The sequence below is a fragment of the Arctopsyche grandis genome, chromosome 3, assembly GCF_051622035.1.
Source record: "Arctopsyche grandis isolate Sample6627 chromosome 3, ASM5162203v2, whole genome shotgun sequence".
NCBI classification, from domain to species: domain Eukaryota; kingdom Metazoa; phylum Arthropoda; class Insecta; order Trichoptera; family Hydropsychidae; genus Arctopsyche; species Arctopsyche grandis.
The window spans coordinates 5,384,272-5,397,310 of record NC_135357.1 but is presented as its reverse complement, the minus strand read 5'-3'; the positions used below and the strand labels follow the sequence as shown (position 1 = coordinate 5,397,310).

The 13,039-nt window shown below is 33.9% G+C and overlaps 1 protein-coding gene across 8 annotated transcripts in view; it reads right to left on the bottom strand.

Annotated features, from left to right (window-relative positions):
* Positions 1-13,039, bottom strand: part of LOC143909794 (dual 3',5'-cyclic-AMP and -GMP phosphodiesterase 11-like) — a 351,948-nt gene that overhangs the window by 60,182 nt on the left and 278,727 nt on the right. The window lies entirely within an intron of this gene.

Genomic DNA, 13,039 nt, shown 5'->3' with positions numbered 1-13,039 from the left:
CATTTGATGGTTGTACCTGCTGCTCGCACAGTTCTTTTTCGAATGGCTCCTATTCCAAGAGCTATTCGACTTCTCAATGAAATCGTTGCTGCCGTCCCTGAATGTGATATTTTCCACCTTGGGGAGCGTAGATTATCGGATGTTATTTTCACATATTTATCTGGTAACCTGCGCTCATCATTACTTTCTTAATTTTATGATAGTGATGTATGAGTGGAATCTTAATCTACTCTCTTCCATTTGGGCCTCGCTGTGATTTTATTTTTTTTATTCATATTTTGTTTTATTTATATATTTTGTTTTATTTATTTTACTTTTTCTTTCTCCTTTGTACATTTTTATGTACTATTTTAATTGTATTTTAATTTTCCTTTTGTTACTTTTTTATTATTATTTTATTTTACCATGTATTCTGCTTTTTAACTTTTCTGTTTTTTACTAATTTTACTTGTATTTATATCTTTGTTAAATGTAGGCCATTGTGGCGCATTAGGTTCTTCCTGTTTTAGAAAGCATAAGCCAAGTTCAGATCTGAAAATCCCCTCTGGAGAAAGTCTGAAATGGCAGTCAGTAATAAAATATTTAGGAGTAACGTTTGATAAAAGAATGAGATGGGCACCTCACATTGAGGCAGCGAAATGCAAGGCGATGCGGGGTATATCCTCAATATATCCAATATTTAATCGCCATAGTTCTTTATCAATGCTAAATAAAATAAAATTATATCGCGCGCTCATAAAATTATTAACCTCTGCTTCACCTGTATGGAATAAAGCCTCGAATACTAACCTTTCCAAGCTTCAAGTAATACAAAATAAATCCCTAAAAATAATTTATAATACACCCATATATACTAACCTGAAAAAACTGCATGCCATATATAATATTCCGTTGTTACAGACATTACTAACAAACTAACCAGTAGATTCTATGACAGAATCACTAATAACCATACTAACACACTTGTGAAGAGTCTCGGTGATTACAACAAAATGTTTATACCCTTCAGGTATAAACACAGATTACCTAAACACAATCTGCTTTAGGTCATCGACTTTAGAGAGTCTTTAATTAATATTATTAGATGTATTATTATAAGGATTGTAAATAGGTTTTTGAGCTCTTTTTTCTATTATGCTTTAGATTAACATTAGAATAATATAATACTGTGATTACTAACCAAATTAAATTAAATTGTAAAATATAAAATGATCAGTAGATCAGTAGCTATTAAAATAGATATAAGATGTATTGTGAACATAATTTCGTAATAATAAAAAGCATTTAAAAATTAAAAATCGAGGTTCTTCCTGTAATGCCACAATGGTCCAAAACTATTAATAAATAAATAAATAAATAAATTGAAAATAGCCCTCATGATTCGTTTTGTAATATACATATTTAGAAATGCACTCTCAAAATTGAAAGCCGGAACATCTCGGATCTAAACCACACAAAGTGCAACTATACATATTTCGAAACACGTTGCTTCGGTCCACAAATTTGAAACCGCATGCTCGAATGGAAGCCACAACCCTCCCAGTACGATTAAAAGCTTATTTATAAGGGGCGTGCGGAAGTTGTGGCGTATCATACGCCGGTACTTTTGCCTTTATTTATTTTCGTACGTATATGTATATAAACACGGACGTACAGACATACGCATACAAACACATGACACGTGCTTTAAGAAGCCGAGTAATGGATGGCCTCTCAGCGTCTGCCACCCACGCCATTTATACACGTACGTATAAACGAGAAACACCCTCGTTACATGTACGAATCGATTCCGCGAAGACGAGAGAAATTCGAAGCATTGTCTCGTCGACACATCGAAACGACAATAAAACGAAGAATTTATCAAACCCCCCCCCCTCCCGCTTGAATCGTCAGAATCCGTCCCCATCTTCTTCAGAATCGAAGTATTAAAAGAGTGTCGTCTTACTGTAGGATCGTATGGTGATTCGCACGGAAAATATTCATTTTTATTTGTCTATATGTCTGTTACAGTCGAAGCGTATTTTCAGTTGTAATATATTCCAACTGGCGTTTTAGGTCATTCGTATTCGAATGCAATTCAACTATATCTCTACAAGCGCAAATACACTTTCAACAATGTGTGCCAGTTGTAATATAACAGTCGAGTTTTGACAGCTCGGAAGCTTTTACGAATGCTTTAGAATTCAATAATGCGTTAATATTTGCTAGTTCAAAACAAAAATGTGACTTTCCAACTCAATTTATTAGTCATGAGACGTTTTCAAGAAAACTTAACCTTTCCATCTAACCTGGTACCAACTTATAGTTGAACTGTACTTTCAGTTGTACTATATTTTGACCAATTGGAATGGAATTTGCCATATGAATCTACTTACGTGGGTTAGACGGATTTTATTCCAACTAGTCAAAATATATTATAACTGAAAATAACGGTAGTTGGTACCCGGTGAGATGGAATATATTTCAACTAGTCAACATATATTTGAACTGGAAGATACAATTCAACTGTAACACACATATATTTATGTACATATTTTTAATCAACGAATAAACAGGTGAACCGAATTTCAAATTAATTATTTGATGAAAATCTATTTAAGGTAATACATTTGATTTGGTAATTACTATTACTATATACTTGAGAATTCTTGGTAATGACAGGTACCAGGTGGGATGGAATATATTTCAACTAGTCAACATATATTACAACTATAAAATACACTTCAACTGTAACATATGTATGAATATGTACATATGTATAAGATATCTAATAGAAAAACGGTGAAAAGTTCGTATATTCCTTTTTTGAAATCAGATAGTTGGTACTACAGGAATAGTCAAACTTTCAATTAAGGATATAAATATATGTAAGTATAATATGTACTGAGAAAATGATAAATATAAGTGAAATATTAAGATAAAGTATTTATACATGTATGATTGAATTGATTGTTTTATCCGCTATACATATACATATATAACTTCAGAAAATAAATAATTTAATTTCTAATATGGTTTAAATATCCAATGACGTCCTTAATTATACTAATTTCAACGAATTAATGTTAACGCTCATGTGTAATGACGTACATGTTTATTTGATCCTTTTATAAGAGAATTTAATTTTAATACAATATTTAACATTAATATTAAGTTCGTATTATCCCGATTTTGTTCCATTGTGTCCCGTTCCGATATGCGTGGGCGACTGTTATTCGAGATTTAGACGAAAATAATGAAATAACGTCGTCGTACAAATGCCCCACCCGTTAACAATCCCCCATAGAACCCCTCCACCCCCCATTCGGTGTCGCAAAAGCTGAAAATATCCACCTCTTTACCTTTGGTCGGATCTGCGGTTAAAAGGTTTGCGAAAGGGCCCGAAATAGACGGCGATTACAAGCAGCTTTCGCGTACACGGTAAACTTTAGTTTTCAACTCAAAGTGAATTCAAAGAATGATTGTTGTAAATGTTAGGCATTTCGAAAACTTACCCTCGTATATAATATTATAAGTTTATCGAATAAATGTATAGTGTATAAGTTCTGTGCTAAAACGATTCAATTAGTCTCTAATGAAGCTGTTTGTCTAGCGTTGCAGTTTCCAAAGTTAACAACTTGTTTCTTGCTATACTGTAGACTTGGATCATCATTATAATAAAAAGAAGACGAGCCTGTACGTGGGTACAACGGTTAGTTTGATTTTGAAAATGTTAAGTTGGGACTTTGAGTTTGATATCAAAGAGAAAAAGGACCATTTAGTATGCATATTGAGGAGATTCGATATCATTTAAATATGTATTTAAAGTTTGGACCATTGTGGCATGAAAGGAATTCGTAATGCGCCATAATGGTCGAAAACATAACGGAAAAATACATATATACAGGAAAAATACATATTTATACATATCCGTACATATTTATATATACATTATGATGACGTAACGAGGAGAGATTGGAAATGGAATACGAGGGTGAGAATTAGGTGAGAAGAGTGAAACTATAGAAATGGCAATAGGTGAGTCACGCAACTAGAAGAATGGACGAAAAGTCTATATATATATGTATATATATATATATATATATATATATATATATATATATATATATATATATACATATATATAGACTTTTCGTCCATTCTTCTAGTTGCGTGACTCACCTATTGCCATTTCTATAGTTTCACTCTTCTCACCTAATTCTCACCCTCGTATTCCATTTCCAATCTCTCCTCGTTACGTCATCATAATTCATAAAAAAAATAACAATAGTAGTAAAAGTTCAAAACAATAATAGAAGTAGTCACAAAACATATAATAATGGTTAAATATAAGGAGATGTATGTATGTACAAGAACCAGCCGTGAATTCCAAATAGTAGAGAGATCACCAAAATTTACTTATACATCACCATTCAATTATAAAAAAAATAATGATGAGCGCAGGCTACACATAATCTCTGATAACATACGCTTACTGAAGTGGAAAATATCATATTCAGGCACGGCAGCAAGGATTTCATTGATAATTCAGATGGCTCTTGGAATATGAGCCATCCTATAAATCACTGTACGGGGAGGAGGGACATCAAATGATGATGTCTACCACGCACATTATTATTAGGGACATAAAGTCCCAACTGTTGCAGCAACGACAAGCATGACATATTATTAAGTATAAGCTGGAAAACAAAAGGAATCAATGAGAAGTTCAAAATAATTACACCCAGGCATGCTAAAAAGGAAAGGAGTAGGAGAGAGATATGGGTAATACCCATGTCATGAGAATTTAGATTTGAAGTTATCTTTATTTAGATTTTTTGATCAGTATTAAATATTAAGAACTTCATTATATTTTATTATTTTAATTTTTAATATATACCAGGAAGGCCTAACAGGTAGCCCCAATGCGCCTTCCTGGCCAGGAAAAATTTACATTTGATACAAGTATTATTAGCATTATACAAATTAAATAACACCCACAGAGACATTTATGGTCAAATTTGTGAATTTGCAGCATTTTATACAATTCAGCGAAATTCAAGATTGATAAAAACTCGAGATTTGCAAGAAAATTAAAATTTGCTGGAAGCGTTTCAATGAAAATCAAATAAATCGGCAAACGCTGATAGGAAACAATCGACTTGGTGTCACAAATCCAAGGTCTGGCCAGCAGAAACTAGCGGGATTTGAGCCCGTGACCACTCTGTTCAAAGCATTATATACTAACCACTAGTCCATGCTGCTGGTTGTATGAGACAATGTGAAAAAATACTGTATGAGAATTTTAAAACTGTTCAACTGTGTATGTTCCCCGCGAAGTTGCGTAGGGGTGGCAAGAAGAGCCAATTTCAATAGACAGCTGTCATCACGTCGATCTGACAGACGATTTTGATGAAATTTAATTGTTAAACTCTGCTCGTATCATGTCGGAGTCATTTACTTATTGTTACTTATATTCTGCTGGTTAATATGAAATGAAGATTTAAAAAGTAGACTTATTACTTAAATAATCACGTAAAAGTAAATATAGTCGCTTGTGAAGTGACAACTAACATTTATTTAGTATGAAATACTGTGAATAGTATTAAAAATAAAAAAATAGGAAAAATTAGTACTCGATAATATTAAACATACACATATGTAGATATGTATGTATGATGAAATCGAATCGAAACTAGAAAATTCGCAGCATACGAAACGTGATGAAATGCGAGCGCGTCACACGGGCTTTCCTAGAAACGAAATTCCCGCGAAAGAAAACACGAGTGGTCACACTATGTACGTTTTAACACCTCTCGTAATATACACTGCCAACAGAAATATACACATCGAATGTTTACCGCCGTCTAAGTATAATATGTGTACTTCTAATGGGATTAGAAGACCTCCAGAGTTCGGATGAAGCGACGCGGTTTCTCAGGAAGCACTCGCTCTATTTGTTGTCAAATATTGATACGAAAAAAGAAGAAGATGCTCGTCTCGATCGTGTCGAGTTTCATTACAGTCATAACACGTTAATCGTCGTCTAAGGACAAAATGGATGGTGATAAGTGTATAAATATAAGTGTTTTGCCTACTTCATGTAATCGAAAACTGTGACAGATACAAGCTAGGAAAGCCCGGCTTTACTTGGGCGAATGAAACACGGAAATAAAACCTCAAAGGGCCGGGATATGCTAAATTTGGTAGTCTAGAGTTTTAGAGAGTTGTGTCGTTCGCAAGTAATGGTACGAGTTAATATTTCAATGATTAATTAACGCACGGCCCGTCATAGTGAATTCACACTTGAATGGTTTGTGCCTATATTAGCTTTTTATAGTATGCTGCGTGTAAGTATGTATACATATACGCAGAAGTCTAATACATACATACACAAGGTATTGCCACTAATATATAAAAACAAATTTTAAAGTAGACAAAAATTTAGTCTATCAACGGACTATTCATACTATCCAGCAGTTCACGACAACAGCCGGCACGGTAGCGCACGGAAAAGACAACTTATATTCTTGTTATACAGCAGCGCACGTTTCGGCACGTTCAGACTTGTTTTAGCCGAGTGCAGGGCAAAATCAACTGGCATATAAATTACAGAGCTCGACAATATGGCGCAATATTGCTCCCAATATGACGATTTCGAAAATATTCATATGCGCATACGTACTTTCGTTGTTACGCGTGCACTTTCCATTATAACGTCACGTCGTGCGTGAATATTTTTACAGTGGCCAAAGAAAACCGGGTTTGCTTGATACGTTACGGTGACATGTACTGCTGTATAGTATGAATAGATTTTGTCAGCTATTGCTGTTACGTCCACGCCACGATAGACATCAATGTGTCCATACAAAATGTACCAAAGAATACTTTTTACTGCTGTGTACATAGTTGTCGGTACGTGCTGTGCTAGCATGAATATATAATATGTAAAATCGTATAAGAAATGCTATTACAATGCCACTCAATCAACCATGAGATCATATGATGATTAACTTCATATTATACTATAATTTTTTACAAACTTTTTATTCGTTTCACTAGATTTTTGTGAATTTGCTGAATTTTGGTAATTGATTTTGAACCACTTTTTACGGACGGACGGGGGGTTAGCTGTCATTAAAATAAACAAATATCTCCGACATGACGCCAGAAGAATTTAATTATTAACGAAATCATTAAAATTTCAACAGAATTACCCGTCAGATCGACGAGATGACAAATTCATACGTTACATATTTGAACAGTTAGTTTTAATAACATTTTTTACACTATCTTACATATAGCCAGCAGCATAGCTCGGTCGTTAAGCTTCTGCTTAGCGAAAAGAAGGTGCCGGGTTCAATCCCTGAATGAAAATGAATTTTTCAGAGTATGCTGTTGGTCAGACCTGGATTTGTGACTCCAGGTTGATCGTTTCCTATCAGAGTTTTCCAATTTTCTCTGATTTAATTGGCTAAAAATCCTTCCTACCTACTATTTCACCACTATTTGAAGTTTGATTGATGTACAATAAAATATATGTACAATTCATAGATGTCTCGTTAATTTGCGAGTTTTTCAGTGTCTCGCAATTCAACGACTTGTAATAAAAATGCTGCATTTGTATTTGAAATTGTAATTTGTAATTGGCCAGGAAGGCGCATTGGGATTTACCTGTAAAGCCTTCCTGGTATATATGTAAATAAATAAATATAAAGTTTATATTACAAGCACATATTCATACTGGTTTATTCTTCAAATGCCGAGCGGATGCTGTCAACTGTCAATGTGAACGTTGATGCTGTCAACGTATATATGAAATGTCATATTGTGACAATAAATTCCGAAGCAATATTGCAAAAGTTGAATAAGCCGATTATGCCTCGGCCAAAACAAGTCTGAACGTACCGAAACGTGCGCTGCTGTATGGTTAGAATTGGATTTGTCTTTTCCGTGCGCTACTGCAACGAGCTGTTGCCGTGAAGTGCTAGATACTATGAATGTACCTTTAAATGTACATTTTCACTTCACACATATAATATATTATTTGATTGTGATCGCATTTGATTAAGTCCAATTTGCCGTATGATTGCTGACTACTCGTAGGTCTGATGAAATTATCGCACCAGTGCCAGTCAATTTCTATAATGTAGTAGGTACCATTCAATCATCGATTTGTTTGTAATAAAAATGCAGAATAAATAAAGCAATCTTATATTTTCATAGAAAAGCAATCGTTTCTAATTTCCATGTACATACATAAGTATCATCTAGTAGATTTGCCTATTAAAGTGCCGCCCCTAGGCAACTCCTCACTTTTTGCCCCCCACGCGACGTCCCTGCACTATCGACAGAAGAAAAGTGTGCACTATTCACTTATTTTTTGTCGTTTATTTTACACTTCCATTAGACGCCAATTACAAGAGTGCTGGGACTGGTTGCGTCTCAACATTAAATGGTGCATGGACGAAAACCCGTTAGAAAAGCAGTTTCTGCGTATCATAACTGATGATTTCACTAATTAGCGATAGGTTTACGATTGCATTTTCAATGTTTAATCATCACAAAGAGAGAAAAACTTGCATACGAATGTGCGAGAGTACGATTGATCTGCTAATCGTTGCATCGCCTGCTAACTTCCCAAATGTAGGTCTTTCTCTCTTATATACTAGTATGGTAGAATATACAGAGTGTGCAGAGTTTGTAAGATGTAATAATAGTAAAATTTTCATATGAATACAAAATACATATTGTAGAATAATATTACGCGGAAAATGCACTTGAATATAGCGTAATTCCATCATAAATGTATTACAATGTAATACAATAGAATTACGCTATATAATGTATGTATGTACATACATACGTAATGGTTAAATAACATTGTCTTTATATAATAAGTTTTTATCTAAAACAGTTTATGATGTAAATGTCGTTACACCCTATATAGGCCTAGAGCTGGAGTTTTCCGAGAAGACCGGACTCAATTGACCTCGTGTGCAATTTAATAACATAATCAATAAATGATGACTGTATGAATTCCAGTTATGCACGAGAGAGCACGTACACAATAATAACACGTCGAAAGCAAAAATTGAATGCACGCAATAATATGATTCAAATTAGTAGGATCTCGAATACAGGACAGTACTTAAGTAGTCAAGTGGGGGAAATCGGCAATATTTTTATTTTTTCCATTTCTTAACTTTAAATTGTGTATTGTTGCAACGGTTGAATTGTTGCCAACGCTCTTTTGACATTTAGCACTTTCAATAAGAAAGAAAATAAGTAGTAATTAATGTGAAATCAGACTTGAACATGTTCTAAAATGCATTTCGTACTTATTTCGCGAGTATTTTTAAGGGAGGGTCAGATTTTTCATATGAAGGTGAATCTTAAATATTATTAGTAACTAAATAATTAACATCAACTGATGAAATATATGTACATAGTTGCACCCTTATATCATTGGTCTAGATGGTGTATATATGTAAGTTCCGTATATAAAGACCTACCCCAACTTGCAATGCTTACAGGAAGACCCCAAATGTGCTTTCCTGGATATATAATTATAAACAATGCAGCATTTTTATTACATAAATCACTGTATTTCGAGAATCTGAAATTAACCATTAATTAATTAATTAAAGAATTAATCCGTTGAGACATCTATGGATTTTAGACTTGTACAAATTGTACCTACATAGTATATGTAGATGATTTGTGACAGCAAGTGGGATGATTTTTTTGAACCGTTTCAACAATGATAAAAATGGCAAACTCTGATAAGAAACGATCGACTTGGAGTCACAAATATCCAAGTCTGACCAGCAGCATTAAAGATTAGCATGGGATCGAACCCAGTAATATATAGTTATATTAAATTTTATTTAAAAAAAAATCAATACCACAGAAACTTGACAGGTTGCCCCAAAGCGTCAATGTGATTATAATACAAATAATAAAAATCATAAAAAAAACATCATATAGAATAATAAAATTCAAGTAAGAATATGTACACAAAATAAAAACAAAGAAATAAGATTTAAAAATTATATCGTGCTATTTAGGATGTGTTCCACCAAATCAACATAACTGGCATCGAAGAGGTCCAAATAATGTGCCAGTAAGTTAAGGAGTCGAACAGCTCTCGAGAGGGGGGAGTTCATGAGCACGTTTGATTTAGCCCTAATTGGCAAAAATATATCATTTTTTCGTAAAACTCTATGATTTTCCGGGGCGCAGAATTTTAGTCTCTCATATTTATTTATTTACAAATATACCAGGAAGGCTTAACAGGTAAACCCCAAATGCGCCTTCTTGGTCCACATAATTATTACATAGATACATGTAAATCTAAACAATATCTGACATCTATGGTCAGATATTACAAACATCGTATTAATACGATAAATAACAATGAATAACTTTCATGTAACAATACGATTTTTTTATATTCGATAAACAACCACAGAGACATATATGGTGAGCAATATGGCGAAACCTAAGATATAACAATAACTAAAGGTTAGCAACAGAAAATTGGGAAGGAAACGCCAAGAAACGATCGACCTTGACAAACCAAGGTCTGACCAACAGCGAGACTTAGCGGGAATCGAACTCGTAACATCAAGTACGAAATAATTTATATATATATATATATATATATATATATATATATATATATATATATATATATATATATATATATATATATATATATATATATATATATATATATATATATATATATATATATATATATATATATATATATATATATATATATATATATATATATATATATATATATATATATATATATATATATATATATATATATATATATATATATATATATATATATATATATATATATATATATATATATATATATATATATATATATATATATATATATATATATATATATATATATATATATATATATATATATATCATCATCATCATTTACAGCCATTCGCCATCCACTGCTGGATGAAGGCCTCTCCAACACGCTTCCACTCGTCTCTGTTTTGCGCAACACTCATCCATCTCATTCCGCACATTTTCCTAATTTCGTTCACCCATCTTCCTTGCGGTCTTCCTTTTACTCTTTTGCCTTCTCTCGGGTACCATTCAAGCACTTCTTTTGTCCACCTTTCGTCCATCCTCCTAGCTACGTGACCCGCCCATTGCCATTTCAATCTCTTCACTCTATCCACTATGTCCACTACCCTTGTCATATTTCTCACCCACGTGTTCCGCTTCCTGTCTTTCCTCGTTATGCCAAGCATACAGCGTTCCATACTTCTTTGAGTGCATTGGATTTTATTTTGCATCTTGGCGTTCAGTGTCCAAGTTTCACATCCATACGTCATCACTGGCAAAACGCATTGATCAAAGATCCTTTTCTTCAGGCAGAGTGGCATTTTTGATTTAAAAACAGCATTCATCCGTCCAAATGCACTCCACCCCAATTTCATACGTCTCTTTATCTCTTCATTTTTACTACCAGACATGTCAATTATTTGACCTAAATATAAATAATTATTTACTACTTCTACTGGTTTATCATCTAAGGGGATGCTATCAGGCATGCAATAACTATTGAACATTAGTTTAGTCTTATCTACGTTAATTTTTAATCCTACTTTTCTACTTTCCCTGTCCAGCTGTGTTAGTCTGATAAGTAGGTCAGCTGAATCACGAGCTACTAAAACTATATCGTCTGCGAACCGAAGGTGACTCAAAAAGCGACCATTGATGCTTACTCCGGCTGTATCCCAATCCAATTTCCTGAAAACTCCCTCAAGCACCGCATTGAATAACTTGGGCGAGATTGTATCTCCTTGTCTTACTCCTTTTCCTATGCTAAATCTATCTGTACCTGAAAAAATTTTAACTGAAGCTGTGGCATTCTTATATATTGTAGCTAACAGTCCCACATAGGGTTCCGGCACTCCCTGTGTTTTTAGAGCGTTAAGTACTGCATTATGACTAACTGTATCGAAGGCTTTCTCATAATCGACGAAACCTAGGCACAGTGGCCGTTGATATTCGTTGGCGCGCTCGATTAGTTCGCCAACTACTTGGAGGTGGTCCATTGTGCTGAAATTTGCCCTAAACCCTGCCTGCTCTATAGGTTGGTTCTCGTCGAGGATATTCTTCAGCCTTTCTGTAATAACCTTCGTGAAGAGCTTGTAGACCGCTGAAAGTAGACTAATGGGTCGGTAGTTCTTGATATCGCTTTTGTCGCCTTTTTTGTGTATTAAAATGATAGTTGCGTTATTCCATCCTTCTGGTATAGCTTGGTTCTGGATGCATTTGCTGAAAAGCCTAGCTAAGATATTAATTAGGGGGGGGCCGCCACATTTTAGTAAGTCGATGGGAATATTATCTTCCCCTGGGGTTTTACCATTCTTTGCAGTTTTTAGCGCGGCCTCTACTTCGCTAGGCAATACTGCAGGAACCCTTTGGCCGTGTGTCGATTCCAGAGTGGGGAATTGGCCGTTGTCGTTCTCGTATAGTTTTGCATAGAACGTGTAAACTCTGTCTATGATATATATATATATATATATATATATATATATATATATATATATATATATATATATATATATATATATATATATATATATATAGAATCGTTTCAATGAAAATCAGAAAAATTTGGCAAATTCTGATAAGAAACGATTGACCTTGACAAACCAAGGTCTGGCCAACAGCGAGACTTAGCGGGAATCGAACTCGTAACATCAAGTATGAAATAATTCAACATTCACCACTAGACCACGCTGCTGGTTATGTGCATATGTATGTATGTTATATAGCCATACTGCTGGCTATATAACATATAACTATATATTAATTCGTGTATCAATTCCTTTCCGAAGTCACCCGTTAAAAAAATCAACGGGCAAAACCTAGTATCATATGTATAATATGAATAAATTGTACTTCGGTAAGAGTCTGAAGGTACATAATTTTGGTCAGTGATACGAAGTTATCAAGGAGTGCTACTGATAAAAATGTATTTCCAGATGAGTTGCCGAGTTGT